Source organism: Aotus nancymaae, unplaced genomic scaffold (genome assembly GCF_030222135.1).
Source record: "Aotus nancymaae isolate 86718 unplaced genomic scaffold, 86718_ANA_hifiasm-v0.15.2.pri h1tg000014l, whole genome shotgun sequence".
Lineage (NCBI taxonomy): Eukaryota > Metazoa > Chordata > Mammalia > Primates > Aotidae > Aotus > Aotus nancymaae.
Window position 1 is genome coordinate 116,955,335 of NW_026988425.1, and position 15,999 is coordinate 116,971,333.

Here is a 15,999-nt window from a genome sequence, read left to right on the forward strand (position 1 = left end):
TTTTCCTAAAACAAAGGAAATTTGCTGGAGAGATGAAGTTGACTCCTCTATGGAGTTGTAAATGACACTATTGCAGTTTAGAAAACGTGCCACAGAAAACCACGTAACTGAGAAAAACATGCGGGAGGAATGAAATTAGTTGAAGTTGGTAAACTTGTTCACTGTGTTTGTTTTTTTTAGAGTCTCACCCTGTCTCCCAGGCTGGAGTGCAGTGATGCGATCTGGGCTCACTGCAACCTCTGCCTCCTGGGTTCAAGCAATTCCTGAACCTCAGCTTCTGGAGTAGCTGGGATTATAAACACCTGCCATCATGCCCAGCTAATTTTTGTATTTTTAGTAGAGACAGGGTTTCACCATGTTGGCCAGGCTGGTCTTGAATTCCTGGGCTGAAGTGATCTGTCCACCTCGGCCTCCCAAAATGCTTGTTCTTCAACCAAATATTTCTTAAGGACCTAATATATAACCGACATTTACTGGTGTGAGCCACCGTACCCACCCAGAAAAACTTGTTTCTAAACAAATGTCAGCTATTCCCTGGGGGCTGCCCTGATAGGAAGGACACAAAGTCGAGAAGACTTTCATTAGGGGTATGTGGAAGTGGGGAATCTTATTACAGATGGTAAAGACTGGGAAAAATGTGGGCAGCACAATCATTCTTCCAACCAAATGTTTCTTGAGGACCTAACATATAACTGGCTTTTTCCAGTGTCTAAAAGACAAATATATGCCCCAGATACATAATTAGAACTGGTCTCTACCCTAAAAAAATGGGGTCAGTCATTTGAACTATGAGTTACTAAACAGCATAGATGTTACGCTAGAAGTCTCTATAGGGTACAGTGGAAATAAGATAAAGGGAGGTGGAAAACTCTGGTAGAATGGCACGGGTTCTTGCATTCTCATGGGGGTGATACATCCCCACAAGAAGGCAAACATTGTTTCATGGGTGGGTGTGGCAGCAAAAAAATCTTAATTACATTATAATAGCTTGTGGCTCTCCAAAGGGCTGCATTATGTAAACAGATATAAAGCACACCTGTGTTACTAAAATTTCATAGTCAGTGGCAGTTCAAAAAGTCTGAATTCTGCTGAGGATTGTCAGTAATGAATAAAAGTGGTCAGGAAGTCTTTAAAGAAGAGGGCTCATCCCCTAGACAATGGAAAAGGGGGAAGAAAAAGCCACAGCATAGCACGGAGCAAACCTAAAGGAGGGCAATGGAATGGCATCACTGGGGCCAGGAGGGAGTGGGATTCTTTATGAAGATCAGTCAGCCTGGAGAGGTGGGTTCAAAGAGACTCCAACAAGTGATAACCTTGGGGAGGCAGATGGACCTGATTCCCCTCTGACATCTCTCAGACCAGCTGAGACTGCTATGGTGGATCCAAGGCTAAGATGTACTGATAAGAGCTGGTTTGTCAACATGCCTTGCTGCCTAGCCTTTCCCTTTGGCTTTGACCCCTTTGACCCCTTTGACATTGATATTGGCTGGTCCAGACCAAGTTAGCTTTAGACCTCTCCTGTCAATGGACTATTCTTTCTGTTTCCACCAGTTCACAGTCTCCTTTGCTTCTAGACCAAAGTTGTCTCTCTCCCCTCTCCTTTGCAGACCTTATGACTAGAGAGGCCAGCCATCCCATTCTGCCCAGGACATGAGACTTTGAGGGTGAAAACCAGGATGGTCCAGGGCAAACCGGTGGGTGGGTTACCTTACTTAGGACTGAGACTGTATCTTTTTGTTCTGCAACAGGCACAGAAATTTGACAACGAAGCATCTTTTTTCTCATGTCCTACACCCAACTATTTAACCCCTTGCCCTGTTGCTGCTGAGAGCAGCAATTCTCAACCATGGCTGCAGATGAGAAGCACCTGGAGAACTTTTACAACTCCTGCTGCTTAAGCCACACCCTACAACAATTAGAATCTCTTGGAGTAGAACCAGGCATCTATATTTTTTAAAGCCTCCCAGATGATTCCCATATATAGCCAAGGTGGAAACCATTGGCTTAGAGCAGCAGCAGTGATTAACATTTAATGTAAAATAACCATCATTTTGAGTTGACTCTAATTTGGAGGGACTGTCATCTTTTTTTAACTTTGAAGATTTAACACATATGCCTCAATATTGGGGTCATGAGTACATTGGTCTGTCAATATTTGGAAATTAGTCATTAAATCAGTAGTTTAAACTGAAATTAGATATAGAAACCCTTTATAGTACCTACACGTCTCTGGTTTTTAGCTCTTTGCATATATTCCTTTTTGGCAGGTTAGAATTAATGGAATAAGGCAGTCTCCATTTGCAGGAGTTTACATCACATGGAAAGGACCTCAGATTTAAAATCAACCAGTAATACTTAAAACTAATGGTTTACTGCTGTTAGCAGCTGGTAGACCTCTCTGAAGCTGGCATGAGCAATCTCTAATCATTCCCATCAATACCTTTCCCTGTGGTGGTGTCTCTGGGGATGCTGTCACCATTTGGAAAGATTATCCATCCATTTGAATAGTTACCATGCATGGAACCACTTGCTAACATATGAAAGAAATAAATAAAGGAATTAGTTTACAGCTGAAGTGCAGATTCACAAAATAATGTCAGCTTTGAGAAAAGCTACATAGGCATTGCACTAAAGCCCACTGAGTATGCCTGGGACCTTCCATAAAGTCAAATCATTAGCATTTTTTGTTTGTGTTATCTAGCAACAGCCTAAAACAAAGACAAACCTCAGCCCCTTATAACTGCAAGTGTATCTGATTTGAGCTTGAGTCTGATTCAAAGTATTTGAAAATGTTTAAGGATTTTTTTTTTTTTTAACCGATGGGATTTAAATGGGAAAACATAGTGTTTGTCTTCCTCTATGAAGAAGAAAAGCATGACTATTTTGTCATGAGGATAATATTTTCAAAATTATTCAACTATTGCATTTAATGGGAGTGCATCCCTAGTATCTGGGTGCCCCTTGGTTTCATGTGAATTAGTCTGAAGCACTCAAATTGTACACCTGAAGGAGAGAATGTGAGGCCTCCCACCCTGAGGAACAAGAACATTTCTGAACAGACTGGAAGAAACAGGTAGAAAATCTGACCCTGCTGATCACTGAATGTGTAAAAAGGAGAGATGAGGCAAAGAAAGGGGTCTCATGTCCTCATGGGTGTCTCTAGGCCAAAATCCTGGAAGGGGTGGAAACTAGTAAGGGTCTGAGTGTTCTAGTCATAGTATTTCCTGCAGAGGCTCATAGTCACTGTCTATTCCAGAGCCCAATTAGCCCTGTGAATTGTGGATGACAGAGAGTGGGACAGTGCCAAGTGGCTATTAAAAATCTTGGCCTTCATACATTTTGGCTGATGTGAGTTGTTAGTTTGTGTAATAGAAGCCACATTGCTGATTATATTAGTTCTTCAGAGATATATGTTGTGTTAGTCTCTATAGCCACTACAGTCTATTAAATCCAGAGCACGGGGGGAGAGCAAATATAATGTAATATAATGTCAAGCAGTCCTGGCCCCCTTCCACATGGATGTACACAGCAGGGGATGACAGAATACCCTGGCGGGGCAGACAAGGGACAACATATTGGAGACTAGCAGGCCCGGAAGACAGCACGGGGGCCCATGTGCTGGAGCAAGGACATTCTTCTCCTCACTCCCAGGAGGTCAAGTGAGTCCCATTGTGCACCCTCGGGTCATCTTTGGCAGAGCAATGGAAAGAGGAAATGTAAAAGGCTGAGTAATTATCTGAAGGGAGACTGGGTTTTCTGAATGACACTGTTTAACCAGAGGAGATTGAAATACATTGATGAAGTTAGTGCTTCTCACCACTACTACTCCTTCCTCTGCCCCAAGCCCACCCTAGTCAGGACTCAGAGGAACATGAGAAAGGTTAGATCAGTTATATAGAAACAAAAACTACATCTTCACCAGAATCGGTAGAGAAGGAATTCGCCATTTCTCAATATCAATATGACTTTGGGCAAGTCATGTATGTATTGACTGACAGATACACTGTTCTTGGTATCATAGCGGGCACTGGCAATACAGTGAAAAGTGTCTTCAGATAGGGCATCTGCTATCTACACGTCCCTCAATCTCTCTCTTCTCTTTCAAAACCTAGGGCCTGGAATCAATATATAATACTTAAAAAAAAAAATACTTTAAAGCAGTTTTTATTTTTTAAACTTCAAACAAGGTATACTTTGGGAGGCAGAGGCATGCAGATCATGAGGTCCAGAGATCGAGACCATTCTGGTCAACGTGGTGAAACCCCGTCTCTACTAAAAATAGAAAATTTACCTGGGCATGGTGACGTGCATGCCTGTAGTCCCAGCTACTCAGGAGGTTGAGGCAGAAGTATTGCTTGAACCTGGCAGGTGGCGGTTGCAGTAAGCCAAGATGGTGCCATTGTACTCTAGCCTGGTGATAGAGCTAGACTCCATCTCAAAAAGTAATAAAGGTATAAAAATATGCTTCACTCTTATTGAGGATTAAATGAAAGAGTGGGTAAGTATAGCTAAGACTGAAAGTGGTTCTGGTGAGTTTTTTTCTTCCAGAAAAAAAAGTCAAGAAAAGTGTTTTGAAATAAACTCCCTAATATATATTAACCCCAATATTAGCATTTCCATTTCCCTAGTATCACCTTCCCTGTAATACATCTGGGGAAGGGAATCGTCTCACTACTTCCTCCTGCTCTGCTGGCTGCCTGCTCCATATGGTCAGCTTCTCTTCACCTTTACCTCAATCTCACCCATGAACTGTTACTCATGTTTCTCTGGGTCCTTGTTCCTTGGATCCTTTCCACTAACCCAAAGATTCCAAGTGCCATGTACCCAAAACGCATGCAGTTTATGTAATTTATTATAAGACTAAAATAACTGAAAAGATTGAGGAGGGAGGACACTTAAGCATTTGATTAGACACCTGCTTACATTCACCCCTGCCACCACCATGAGCATTGCTTCTCTGTCTTGAAATGTACCTCGCTCTCCCACTGCCAGAGAACCATGATACTCAAAGATTAACTGTAAGATCGCTTACCCTCTTTAGAAAAGTTTTAGCCCCTATCCAGAGAGGCTTTTTTAAAGATTCATTTTACTCTCCTAATCAGGGAATATGGGATACTAAAATGCCCCCAAAATACATTTCCCCAATTGTGAATTATTCAGTAAGTTGTAATAAAATGTGCAGAGGTTTGGCCATGTTAAATATGTAAGCCCTTTAAGTCCGGCAGCACCTGCTTGGAAAATGTTTGTGTTTAGGGTTAAGTTTTCTACATTGCTGTAGTGTGGACATACATACCCTTCCCTTCTTTTTCAGAAACTTTGTTCAGTTTCTACTTTTTAATTTTTGAAAAATTTAAGGCACTATGCACATACACATATACTAACACACACACACGTGTAGTTTCCTCTAGCTAATTTCTGGAAACAACACACACACAACTATGCAGGAACATACACACCTTCTGAAGACAACAATAGTTAAGGAGGACTTTAACTTACAAATAGAACAGAAAAGATCCAAAAGACTTGTACTTCCATGATAGCAACAAGAAAGAACAGGATGAGGAAAAAATATCACAGTTATGTATAGGGCTATTAAAGAGTGGGGATTAAAGGAAGGCTTAATAAATTTCAGAGGACCAGCTCTTCTTAGGCAAGAGAGACACATGGCAGTTTCAATACCTGGGGGCAATAGCCTGATGTGCCCTAACAAAAACCTAACCTACCCAAATGACCACTAGCAGGAGAATACATAACACATTATGGTAAAAATCATACCACAGAATATTATTCCATAATAAAAAAGTACTGACGCATGTGATATTGCAGATGAATCTCAAAACCATTCTGCTGGGTGAAAGAAGTCAGACATGAGTGCATGCTGTAAAATTCCATCCTTTCTGAAATTCAGGAATACACAAGTCTCCTTTATGTTGATAGAAATCAGAAGAGTAGTTGCCTATGTAATAGGGATGGACTGGAAGGAGGCTTGAAGAAACTTTGTTGATAGAATTGTGTCATGACACACATGTATGCATTTGTCAATGTATCAAATTGTACTTACAATAATTACATATCACTCTATACAAGCTCATATATATATTGCATGCTTATTGCGCATTCCATTGTAAGTAAATTAGACCTCAATTTCAAACAAGATATTTCAAAAATCATAACTTTTCCTTAGATATAGAGTGCCCTCTAATTTTAAAAACGAATGTTTTATAGCACTTCGTAGTGTTCTGAGAGGCCCGTAATAAGCATTTAGCAGATGCATTTAAACACACACACAGCATCTGTAGCCTTTCTGGTCTGAGGTCTATCATGGCATTTCTGACCCCATGTCCTTACTCAGTGAACCCATATGATGGGGCCAGTGGGGACAGTTCAGGAACACAGATTGGGAAAAAGGCTACTGTCTGAGATGAAATGTGCAATGCTGTCTGCTGGCACATCCCTAGGCATACACATTTGCTCATAACGATAATCAAGGTCTAATGGGTAGGAGAGTTTTGCCACTCTTAAAACTCAGCTAGGAGTTAACTTTCCAAAACCCCAGTTTCCTGATCAAAGAGGCAAAGTCGTTGTAGGCTCAGATAAACCAACAGCCCATGGACACTCCCTTGCTCTATCAAAACTCTAAATCTGATACAAATAATGAAACTGGATAGAGACCTAAATGTTAGTTGTTTCTTGATCAGCAAAACTAGACTCTGATTTCTTTTCTGCTGTAGCCTTCTGAGGTGAGACCTGGGAATGCCAAGCAGAAAAAGCGGGAAAATCATTCTTCAGGGAGCTTGTGTGCCTGCCTGAAAAGTCGGCTAGACATTCATCGTTGACAGGTACACTATTTCTTCTGTGAAAAGTGCCCATAAATGTAATAAATCTTTCCTTAATGCAGTGACAAAGGGGGTTGAGAACGAACTTCGGTTTTCAGTCTCTGAAACAAAAGAAGAGTTCGCAGAATTCCATGTGGTCTAAGGGGAAGGAGTAGTGGTCAGGCGGGAAGTGAGGAGACATTTTTTGGGAATGTGTTTTTCTCACTTGTTTGAGAGATTTTCCATAAGTTAGTCTTAGTCTCATGCTCTGAACATCCAAATGCACAAATATAAACTGGAAATCCCACAGCCTCCCTGCCAAGCTTGAGACTAACATCATACAGGGAAGATGCAGTCCAGAGAAGCACGCAGAAGCAGGCAAGACTATTATATTAGGTCTACCTTAGAGTCCACTCTTCTGACTCTCCAATCATGTGAGCCAAAAGTCATTATTGTTTATGGAAATCTGAGTATTTTTCTTCCTAGATGCCAAAGAATCCCACCTCATATTGTGCTGAATATGTATCTGTTGAAATTACATATATTTTCCTGAAAATTCAGATACCTTTTGGAAAAGATTGATTATAATTGTCACATATGCTCTAAAGATGCTCTCCTATGTCTTCTGTGGAAAGGTATTTTTAAGGCAACATATGGAACAACAGTAACCTTGTGTTGAGAGTAAGCAGGAGAAAGAAGATGAGGATTACTTCCTAAGTAGCTTATATTGTATAAGACTTTGCTAATGAGTTAGCCAGAATTGCCTAAAACTGTTAGTGATATCTGTAATTACACTGTTCTTAGCCCTTGCATGTCATACAAACTGGTCATTCACTGACTAGAATCATATGATCTCCCTTTGAGCAACAGTACTTCTTGCAAATCCTACAGGATGAAGATAGCAGTGGGGATCAGGAAAACCCATCACCTTGGTGCATATGGAAGCTATCCTCCCAGGCACCTCAACTGCAGTGCCTGTTTTTCACAGCATGAGTTCACTTCCCTTAATCATACTTTACGCTCTCCAAAAATAATGTGAAGGAAGCGTATATTATGTACTTAAAGATACACCATCTGTTTTCTTTCTCTGCCAAGAGAGGAATTCCTCATTAAAATGAAAGCCTCAGGTCATCATAGGAAGCAGAAAGCTAAGATAAATGTCTTTTTTTTTTCCACCACAAATCTAAGTATAAAATGTTTCCCATGGACTTTCAATAAAACAGGTGAATATGCTTAACTTTCACATACAGGCCATTAAAGGCACACCTAAACGGCCTAAGATTCCATAACATAAAGGTAGTGCTTCTAAATGAACAATAGGAACAAAAGCTGAAATTCTGAAATTACTGCTAATAGATTATGAAGTCCTCTAGGGCAAAAAGTGAGTCTTATTAATCATTTTATCTCCCAAGCTTCGCTCTACCAGGCATGGAGCAGGTACAGTAAATGTTCATTAAATGTATAAAAATACAAAGAACTATGTCTTTTGTGAAATAAAATATTAGGCCAGTGATTTTAACCACTGCACATTAAAATCATCTGAGTCACTGCTAAACTATAAAGGTGGCTAAGATTATTCCCAGATGAATTACATCAGAACACAAGCTGCAGAGGTGAGTCTTACAAGGTAGCCATCTGTATATTTAGCATATATGAAAGAAATTTTCAAAAAAATTAGGTTCATGGGTACATGTGCAGGTTTGTCATACAGGAAAATTATGTGTCATGGGAGTTTGACATACAGATTACTTCACCACCCAGGTAATCAGCATAGTACTTGAGGGTAGACTTTTGACCCTTTCCCTCTTCCTACCCTCTATCTGCAAGTGGGCCCCAGTGTCTGTTGTTCCCCTCTTTGTGTTCATGTGTTCTCATTGTTTAGCTCCCACTTCTAAGTGAGAACATGTGGTATTTGGTTTTCTGTTCCTGCATTAGTTGTTCATTTAGGATTATGAACAACTCCATCTACGTTGCTGCAAAGGATATGATCTCATTATTTTTTATGGCTATATAATATTCCATGCTATATATGTACCACATTTTCTTTATCCAGTCTACCATTAATGGGCATGTAGGTTGATTCCATAGCCTTGCTACTGTGAATAGTGCTGCAACGAATATTTGCTTGCATATGTCTTTATGGTAGAAAGATTTAAATTCCTTTTGGTATATACTCAGTAATGGGATTGCTGGATTGAATGGTATTTCTGCCTCTAGATATATGAGGAATCACCACACTGTCTTCCGCAATGGTAACTAATTTATATTCCCACCAGCATAGTTTAAGCATTCCATTTTCTTCACAGCTTCACCAGCATCTGTTATTTTTTTGACATTTTAATAATGGCCATCCTGACTGGTGTGAGATGGTGTCTCATTGTGGTTTTGATCTGCATTTCTCTAATGATTAGTGATGTTGACTGTTTTTTCATATGCTTGTTGGCTCCATGTATGTCTTTTTACAAGTGTCTGTTCATGTCCTTTGGCCACTTTTAATGGGGTTGTTTTTTGCTTGTAAATTTAAGTTCTTTATAGATGCTGGATATTAGACCTTTGTCAGATACATAGATTGCAAATATTTTGTCCCATTCTGTGGACTCTCTGTTTACTCTGTTGATAGTTTCTTTTACTGTGTAGAGGCTTTTTAGCTTAATTAGGTCTCTTTTGTCCATCTTTGTTTTTGTTGAAAATTTTGTTTTGTTGCAATTGTAGTTGGCATCTTTGTCATGTATTCTTTGCCAAATCATGCACAGAGAGATATTTCCTAGGTTATCTTCTGGAGTTTTTATAGTTTCAGGTCTTACATGTAAGTCTTTACTCTGTCTTGAGTTGATTATATGGTGTAAGGAAAGGGTCCAGTTTCAATCCTCTGCATATGGCTAGCCAGTTATCCCAGCACCATTTATTGAATAGGGAGTTCTTTCCCCATTGTTTGTTTTGTTGACTTTGTTGAAGATCAGATGGTTGTAACTATGGCTTCATTTCTGGGCTTTCTATTCTTTTCCATTGGTCTATATGTCTGTTTTTGTACCAGTACCATTCTGTTTTAGTTATTGTAGCCCTCTAATATAGTTTGAAGTTGGGTAACATGATACCTCCAGTTTTGTTATTTTTGGCTATTTGAGCTCTTTTTAAATTCCATATGAATTTAGGTTTTTTTTTTTTTAATTCTGTGAAGAATATAATCGGTAATATGACAAATAGCATTGAATCTGTAAATTGCTTTGGGTGGTATGGTCATTTTAACAATATTGTTTCTCCTATTCATAAGCATGGAATGTTTTTCCATTTGTTCGTGTTATCTCCAATTTCTTTGAATACTGTTTTCTCATTGAGAGGTCTTTTACCTCCCTGATTAGCTGTATTCCTTGGTATTTACTCTTCTTATGGCTATTATAAATAGGATTGCGTTCTTGATTGGACTCTCTGCTTGACTGTAGTTGGTATACAGAAATGCTACTGGTTTTTGTGCATTGATTTTATATCCTGACACTGCTAAAGTAGTTTTTCAGATCTAGGAGCTTTTGGGCAGAGACAATAGGGTTTTCTAAGGATAGAATCATATTGTATGCAAATAGAGATAGTTTGACTTCCTCTCTTTTTATCTGGATGCTTTTTTTTTTCTTTCTCTTGCCTGATTTCTCTGGCTAGGACTTCCAGTACTATGTTGAATAGGAGTGATGGGAGTGAGCATCCTTGTCTTATTCCATTTCTCAAGGGGAATATTTTCAACTTTTGCCCATTCAGTATGATGTTGGCTATGGGTTTGTCATAGATAACTCTTACTATTTTGAGTTATGTTCCTTCAATGTTTTGTTTGTTGAAGGTTGTTAACATGAAATGATGTTGAATTTTATTGAAAGGCTTTTCCGCATCTATTGATATATGATCTTGTGGTTTTTAAGTTCCATTTATGTGGTAAATCACATTTTATTGATTTGCGTATGTATATTAAGCCAACTTTGCATCCCAGAAATAAAGCCTACTTGATCATACTGGATTAGCTTTCTGATGTGCTGCTGAATTCAGTTTACTAGTATTTTGTTGAGGAATTTTGCATCTGTGTTCTTCAAAAATATTGGCCTGAAGTTTTCTTTTATTTGTTGGGTCTCTGCCAGATTTTGGTATCAGGATGATGCTGGCCTCAGTTAAGGGAGGAGTCTCTCCTCATTTTTTTTGGGAATATTTTCAGTAGGAATGTTACCAGCTCTTTACAAATCTGGTAGAATTCAGCTGTGGATCTGTCTGACCCTGGGCTCTTCTGATTGATAGGCTTTTTATTACAGATTCAAGTTTGAAACTAATTATTAGTCTGTTCAAGGATTTAACTTCTTCCTGGTTCAATCTTAGGAGATTGTATGTTTCCAGGAATTTATCTATCTATTCTAGATTTTCTAGCTTTTGTGTGTAGATGTCCGCCTGGGAGTTTGAGGGCTTTTGTGTCCCTTTTGGGCCGGTGGTAATGTCCCCTTTGGCATTTCTGATTGATTGTGTTTATTTGGTTTTCTTTCTCTTTTTTTTTTTTTTACTTTATTATTCTGGCTAGCAGTCTATCAATCTTATTTTTTTCAATAACGAACTCCTGCATTTATTAATCTTTTGTATGGTTTTTCACATCTCACTTTCATTCAGGTCACCTCTGATTTTGGTTACTTCTTATCTTCTAGCTTTTAGGTTGGTTTGTTATTGTTTCTCTAGTTCCTGTAGGTGTGATATCAGGTTGTTAATTTGGGATCTTTCTAACTTTTTTATTTTGGTGTGTAGTGCTGTAAACTTTCCTCTTAACACTGTTTTAGCCATGTCCCATAAATTCTGGTATATTGTATCTTCATTCTCATTAGTTTCGAAGAATTTGATTTCTGTTTTGTTTACCCAAAAGTCATTCAGGAGCATGTTGTTTAATTTCCATGTAATTCTCTGGTTTTGAGCCATTTTCTTAATATTCATTTCTATTTTTATTGCACTGTGGTCTAAGTGTGTGTTTAGTATAATTTTATTTTTTTCAAATTTGCTGAGGATTGTTATATGGCCAGTTATGTGGTTGATTTCACAGTATATGTTATGTGCAAATGAGAAGAATGTATTTTCTGTTGTTTCAGGGTAAAGAGTTCACTAGATGTCTGTTATGTTCATTTGGTCAAATGTCAATTTCAGATTCTGAATATCTTTGTGAATTTTCTTCCCTAAATGATCTAATACTGTCTGTAGGGTGTTGAAATCTCCTGCTATTATTCTGGTTATCTATGTCTCTTCATAGGTTCCTAAGAATTTGTGTTACAAATCTAGGTATCTAGGTGAGTGGATATATATTTAGGAGAGTTAGGTGGTCTTGTTGAGTTGAACCATTTATCATTATGTAATGCCCTTCTTCTTTGTCTTTTTTTTTTTTTTTTTTTTTAATCTTTGGCAGTTTAAAGTTTGTTTTGTCTGAAGTTAGAATAGCAACCTCAGCCTTTTTGTTTTCTGTTTGCTTGGTAGATTTTTCTCCGTCCCTTTACTTTTAGCCTATGGGCATTTCTGCATGTGAGATGGGTCTCTTGTAGACAGCATGCAGTTGAGTCTTCTCTATTCCACTTGCCACTCTGTGCCTTGTAATTGGGGCATTTAGCCCATTTATACTGAAGGTTAATATTGACATGTGCAGCTTTGATTTTTGTCCTCCTGTTAGCTGGTCATTATGAAGATTTGGTTGTTTGGCTGCTTTATAGTGGCAATCGTATTGGTACTTCAGTGTGTTTTGTGGTGGCCAATAATGAAAATGGAAACACAGAAAATATCTTTCTTTTCCATACTTAGCACTCCCTTAAGGATCACCTGTAAGGCAGGTGTGGTGGTAAAAAATTTCCTTAGTATTTTCTTGTCTGAAAAAGGGTCTTATTTCTCCTTTGCTTATGAAACTTGGTTTGGCTGGATATGAAATTCTTGGGTGAAATTCCTTTTCCTTAAGAATGCTGAATATAGTCCACCAGACTCTTCTGGCTTGTAGGATTTCTGCTGAAAAATCCTCCACTGGTAGCCTGATAGAGTTCTCTTTGTAGGTAACCTGTCCCTTCTATCTGCCTTTGGTATTCTTTTATTTCAACCTTGGAGAATCTGATGACTAGGTATCTGGTGAATGGTCATCTTGTACAGTATCTTTCAGGGGTTCACTGCATTTTCTGGATTAGAATGTTGGCCTCTCTAGCAAGGTTAGGTAAATTTTCATGGATGGAGATCCTCAAATACATTTTTCAAGTAACTTGCTTTCTCTTTCCCTCTTTTAGGCATGCCAATGAGTCACATGTTTGGTCTCTTTACATAATGTCATATTTCTTGGAGTTTTGTTCATTTTCTTTGTTTTTTCTTTATCTGACTCAGTTATTCTGGAGACTTGGTCTTTAAGCTCTGAGATTCTTTCCTCAGCTTGGTCCATTCTGCTGTTAATGCTTCTAATTGTATTGAAGTGAGTTTTTCAGCTATCAGTTCAGTTTGGTTCTTTCTTAAAATGGTCATTTTGTCTTTTTTTCTTTAGTGTTGTTTTATTGTATTTCTTAGCTTATTCACATTGGATTTCAACTTTCTCCTGTTGATGATTTCATTTCTATCCATATTCTGAATTCTATTTCTAACATTTCAGTTACTCCAGCTTGATTAAGAACCATTGCTTGGGAACTAGTGCAGTTGTTTAGAGGTGAGAAGACACTTTAGCTTCTTTAGTTGCCAGAATTCCTGTGATGCTTTTTTCCCCCCCTCTGTGTGGATTGATGTTCCTTCAATCTTTGAAGTTGCTGCTGTCCTTTGCCTTTTTTTTTTTTTATTCTTTCATATTTTTTGTATGTTCTTGGAGGTTAGATTGTAGTATAGGGTGTGTTCAGTTGACTGGCTTCGATTCTACTCCATTCCTGTGTCTTAAAGGAGCCCTTTCCAATTACTGTCTTTGTGCCTGCATTTCTTTTGTTGGTTGTTCTGGTCCACAGGGCTCTCTCAGGCAGGGGCTGCAGTTGGCAGGTAACCTGTATCTTTGTTGGCTTAGCCCTAATCTCCTGTCCAAGTGCTTCCCAGAGAAACAAGGTTGTGCCAGCACACAGAGCTCATGCAGAAGTGGGACTACTGGGCAAGAAGCTTTAGCGGGTGGGTCCCATCTGGCTACAAGAGGAAGGGGTGAGTGAAGTTGCCTGCCCTGCCATTCAGGGTTTTCTGGGGAAACAGGAGGCTGTGCCCTTCAGCAAATTCAGGTATATGCAGGACTGCTGGGCTGAAAGTTCTAGCAGGTGTGGCTTGTCCAGCTGGGAGAGGTGGGTGTGGGTGGAGTCACCCACCCTGACACCTGGGTATTTCCCAGGACAACAGAAGACTGTACCCATTGGATAAGTTCAAATAGAAGTGGGACCACTGGGCTGGAAGCTCTAGCCAGGCATTGCCCTTCTGGCTACCAGCAGCAGGTGTGGGTGGGGTCACCTGTCCTGCCATCTAGGTGCTTCTCAGGACAAAAGGGGATTGTGCCCACTGGCTGAGTTTAGACAGAAAAGGAATTGCTGAGGTGGAAACTCTGGCAGGCATTGCCCACCTGGCTACCAGCAGTGGAGGCAGGCAGGGTTACCTGCCCTGCTGCCTGGGTGTTTCCTGGTAAAACAGGGGGCTTAGAAGATAGTAGCTACTACAGGGTATTTTATTTATATGAATATATTCTTAGCCATTGCGACAGCAATGTATTCGCATAAATACATTCGCATTGCGTCAGCTGAAAGTATCTGTTAGGCAGGAGGAATAAGTTTTAGTGATTGGCTGCATTGCATAGTGACTATGGTTTATAATTATGTATATTTCAAAATTGCTAAAAGAATAGATTTAAATGTTCTTACCACAAGGAAAAAAGATATGTAAGTGAGGTGACATGTTAATTAGCTTGGTTTAAATATTTTACATGCATACATTTATCAAAGCATCATATAGTATCCCATAAATAAATATATATAAATATGTATATATTTATACACACACAATTATTAAACATTTTATAAGCAGTACAAGGAAAGAATGCCAAAAGAGAGAGTCAACAGGTCTATAAGACTACTACAGACTTGAGTATTTGCTAAATCTATTACCCATTGAGGGATACACCCTGAAGAGGGTTATCTAAGGAAGCACAACTTAGCCAGTGCCTGTCCTATGAATAAACAAAAAGAATTTCTATTTTTATTTGTTTTATTCCATTTTGTTCTGGACACTTTTCTGTAGATATGAGAGAAAGCACTGATTTGAAACCAATATTTTAATAAATCTTCTGCAATATAGAATTTTTATTCAATAAGCTACTTTCCAGACTTTCTGGCTCTGGAAGATCCCTTTTCACATGATACACAAGTGTCCTGTCTCTCTCAGAGAACATCAATGTGGCAAACAGCTATACAGTTTCATTAAAAGTATCTTTGCTATATTACAAAATAGCTAGAAGAGAGGCTTACAAATATTCTGACCACAAAGAAATGAAAAGTGCATGAGGTCATAGATATACTAACAATCCTGATTAGACCCATTATACAACATAGATACCTATCAAAAACTTAGATTTAACCCCATAAATATGTACACTAATGATGTGTCAAATAATTTTGAAAAAACAAAAGAACATCTTTAAGCAACTTGAAAACACAGAGCACTACATATGCCAAGGGACATTTCTAATTTGCTTTCCAAGAGATGGGACTTGATTGGAGGACAAAAGTCCTGTAGTAGCAGGAAGAACTTAATTCAACAATCTCTAAAGCAGTCTCAGTGACATGCTTCCACTGCCTTACACGGTCACCTGTTGTTTCAGAGCCGATAGAATGAATTGGTTTCTCCTTGGACTTTTCACACTTAGGAAACCCAAAGAGTAGGATGAATTCCATATACAACGAAAGGTGTGGTTGAGGGAGCTCCCTGAGGATGTGGACCTCAGCACTGCAGCATGGTTCCTAGTGACTTTTTTTTTTCTTTTGAGATGGAGTCTTGCTTTGTCACCCAGGCTGGAGTGCAGTGATGCGATTTTGGCTCTTGGCTCACTGTAACCTCCACCTCCCAGGTTCAAGCGATTCTCCTGCTTCAGCCTCCTGAGTAGCTGGGACTACAGGCTTGCCCCACCATGCCCAGCTAATTTTTGTATTTGTAGTAGAGACGGGATTTCACTATGTTGGACAAGCTGGTCTCTATCTCTCAACCTCGT